Source organism: Macaca fascicularis, chromosome 12, assembly GCF_037993035.2.
Source record: "Macaca fascicularis isolate 582-1 chromosome 12, T2T-MFA8v1.1".
Classification (NCBI taxonomy): domain Eukaryota; kingdom Metazoa; phylum Chordata; class Mammalia; order Primates; family Cercopithecidae; genus Macaca; species Macaca fascicularis.
This window is the reverse complement of record NC_088386.1, coordinates 53,635,418-53,639,676: the sequence shown is the minus strand read 5'-3', so window position 1 is coordinate 53,639,676 and position 4,259 is coordinate 53,635,418.

Here is a 4,259-nt window from a genome sequence, read left to right as displayed (position 1 = left end):
TGTTATCTATATTGTGAGGGATTATGTAGGTATTATACATATTCTCTTTTATCCATGATTGAATCTTATTCTTTAAGTAAATACATATTTACTGATACTGTCAGTTATTATGTCAGTTTCTCTCTTGTCATTTAGGTGGTGTGAAGCCCGTTTTCCAGAAGATTATTCAGGAATTGGTCATCAAACAATATTTTCTGGGTCCTTGAATGTTAATAACAGATTGATGGTCATCTTTATTGTTGAAAATAAATTTTTCCTGGGTCTAAGATACTTTATTCACGTTTTCTTTTCTTAGCATAAAGTGTCAAAGGGCTGGTTATAATATAGTTTTCTTTCCCTAAGAATCACTTGATCTTTTTGCCTGATTAGAGTTTTTTTCACTTTCTTTATAATATAGCAGTTTTACTGGACTTTATCTTTGTGTTTGTCATTCTGGGTTAATACACTTAGTAAATTATATTCCCTTTCACAATGTAAATTCAATTTTTTTTCAGGAATTTTTTAAAATTATAATTTTTAGTGTTTGTTATACTTTTTCCCCGAGACTCTTATTATGCTATTTTGCTATGTTGGATCTTCTTTGCCTATAGTCTTTATTTGTCACTTTGTTTTGAATTCTTTTAATCTCTTTTTTCATTTTTAAAAAATTTTTTATTTGGAAATAACTTTATAGAATAGCTGCAAGAATAAAACTGTTGTAACTTTAACCCAGATTCTCCTATTGTTAACATTTTATTCAACTTTTAAATTGCTTTTGTATTCTTCTTTAATTTGATTCATTTCTACAGCCTTTTTTATCTTTCAAGACATTGACTTTTTATTGTGATAAATATACACAATATAAAATTTACTATTTTAACCGTTTTTAAGCATACAATTAAGTGGCATTAAGTATTTTCACATTATTGTGCAACCATCACATCTCTACATCTTCAGAACTTTTTCATCATCTCAACCTGAAACTCTGAACCCATTAAACAAAACTACCCACCTCCTCCCCTCAGCCTGTGGTAACCACTATTCTAATTTTTTTCTCTATTAATTTTTCTATTCTAGGTACTTCATATAAGCAGAATCATATAATACTTGTCCTTTTATGTGTGACTTATTTCACTTACCATAATGTTTTCAAGGTTCATCCATGTTGTGGAATGTATCAGAATTTCATTCCTTTTTAAGGCTGACAACATCTTCTATGTAGAAAACCTTAAAGATTACACACTTATACAAACTGTTAGAACCAACAAGCAAATTTTGTTTATTCATCTGTCAAAGGACATTTGGATTGTTTTCACCTTTTGGCTATAATAACAGTGCTATAAACATTGATGTACAAATACCTGTTCAAACCACTACATTTAATTCTTTTGAGAATATACTCAGAAGTGAAATTGGTAAATGATATGGTAGTTTTATGTTTAGGATTTTGAGGAACTGCCATGCTGTTTTCCACAGTGGCTTTGCCATTTTACATTCCCATTAGCAAGGCATAAGAGTTCCAATTTATCTACATCCTTGCTGGTACTTGTTATTTTCTGTTTTTGTTTGTTTGTTTGTTTGTTTGTTTTTTATCATAGCCATTTCAATGGGTGTGAATTGGTATCTCATTGTGATTTTGATTTGCATTTTCCTAATGCTGGTGAGAATTTTTTAGATGCTTTTTGGTCATTTGTATATATCTTCTTCGGAGGAATGTCTATTCAAGTCCTTTGCCCATTTTTGAATTGGATTGGTTTGCTGTTGTTCTGTTGTAGGGGAGCTCCATATTCCAGAAATTAATGCCTTATCAGATATATATAATTTCCAAATATTTTCTCCTATTCTGTAGGTTCCCTTTTTTATCCTGCTGATAGTATCCTCTGATATACAAAAATTTTTAATATCAATGTCCAATTTATTTTTTCTTTTGTTGCTGTGTTTTTACTGTCATATCCAAAAATTCATTGCCAAACCCAATGTCGTGGAGCTTTTTCTCCATGTTTTCTAATAAGAGTTTTATAGTTTTAGTACCTACATTTAGAACTTTCATCCACTTTAAGTTATTTTTTGTATACGGTAAGAATCCACTTTCATCCTTTTGCATGTGGATATTGTTTTCTCAGCACTGTTTGTTTAAAAGACTGTGCTTTTAATTGAATGGTCTCGTCACCCTTGTTGAAAATCAGTTGACCATATATGCGAGGGCTTATTTCTATTCCATTGGTCTGTCTGTCTTTAGGCTAGTACCATGCTAACCTAAAGACATTAGTCTGATCACTGTAACTTTGTGGTACGTTTTGAAATCAGGAAGTCCTTCAACTTTGTTCTTTTTCACGATTGTTTTGTTCTTATTTTTTCAAGATTTTTTTGGCTAGTCAGAGTTCATTGAATTCCATACAAATTTTAGAATTTAAAAAATATTTCTGTAAAACAATGCCATTGGTTTTTAATGGGGAGTGCATTACATCTTTGGATTGCTTTGGGTAATATAGATATCTTAAAAATATTAAGTCTTCCAATCCATGAGCACAGGATATCCTTCTGTTTATTTATGTCTTCTTTATTTCTTTCAGCAGTATTTTGTATGTTTCATTGTACAAGTCTTCCATCTCTTTGGTTAAGTTAATTCGTGTTTTATTCTATTTGATGTTATTGTAAATGGAGTTGTTTCCCTTTCTGAATTTTTCATTGTTAGTGTACAGAAACACAACTGACTTTTGTACGTTGACTTTGTATCTTGCAACTTTGCTAAATTTGCTTATTGGTTCTAACAGTTTGTATAAGTGTGTAATCGTTAAGGTTTTCTACATAGAACACGCAAATGATTGCCGGGCGCGGTGGCTCACGCCTGTAACCCCAGCACTTTGGGAGGCCGAGGCGGGCGGATCACAAGGTCAGGAGATCGAGACCACGGTGAAACCCCGTCTCTACTGAAAATACAAAAAACTAGCCAGGCGAGGTGGCGGGCGCCTGTAGTCCCAGCTACTGGGGAGGCTGAGGCAGGAGAATGGCGGGAACCCGGGAGGCGGAGCTTGCAGTGAGCCGAGATCGCGCCACTGCACTCCAGCCTGGGCGACAGAGTGAGACTCCGTCTCAAAAAAAAAAGAACATGCAAATGATCATTTTACTTGTTTCTTTCCAATTTGGATGTTTTTATTTCTTTCTCTTGCCTAATTGCTCTGAAAAACCGTTATGATGTTATCAGTGGGTTTTTCATATATGGCCTTTATCATGTTGGAAAATTTCCTTTAATTCCTGATTTGTCAAATATTCTTTTTAAATCACAAAACAGTGTTGAATTTTGTCAAATGCCTTTTCTGCATCAATTGAGATGATTGTGTGATTTTATTTACTTTGTTCTGTTAATGTGGAGTATTACATTGATAGATTTTTGTATGTTGAATGATCCTTGAATTCCAGGAATAAATATCTTTTGTTCATGGCATATAATCATTTTAATATGCTGCTGAATTCAGTTTGCTAGTATTTTATTGAAGATGAAACTGACATTTTTGAAGAACACAGTGTCATTTTAAACAAAATAGAATGTTTTCCATTTGGTCTTTGCTTTTTAAATTTTTATATTTCTTACTTCCTATTTTTCAGGTATTATCTGTTGCATTTTAATTCATTTGCTCCTTGTAGTGTACTCTTCATTTCTAAAATATTTTTCTTTTATTTGTAATATTTCCAGAGATATATTACCTAATTTTTGAGTGTTCCTAATTCTGATTAATGTTATTTCATATATCATTTTCATAGTTGTTTAGCTTTTTAGTTATTTTATTTTTTTAGGTTATAATTTTAATCTATTTTGTGGTAATGTTTTTCTAATGTGCATTAATTATTTTAGGGATATTACTTGGCTTCTTGATCTGTTATCTGATGTTGACTTAAGATCTGATCCTCCCTTTCCTCATTTACACTTGAAATTAGTTTTCCTTGATTTTTAGAAATAGTTGTTATTCAAGATAGTTTCTCTAACCTCATGGCTCTAGAGCTCTCTCTTTTGTTTAATTTGTGCAATATTCAAAAAATTTGGAAGCTTATTTTCTGGAAATACATTTTCCCTTACTTTTATCTGGACCTTCCCTTTCCTTTAGTGCTCTTGTCTCTGTGCTGCTCAAATGGGCATCTCCTTGCTGGAGACGCTACAGTTTCTCTTCATTTGAACTCTTTGCCCTCAAAGTAAGTTTTGATGAGTTAGTTTGGGAGTTCATAGAGCCCAGACTTCTCTGGTCCTGTCAGACTTTACTGCAAACTCCTTTAGCTCACTCATT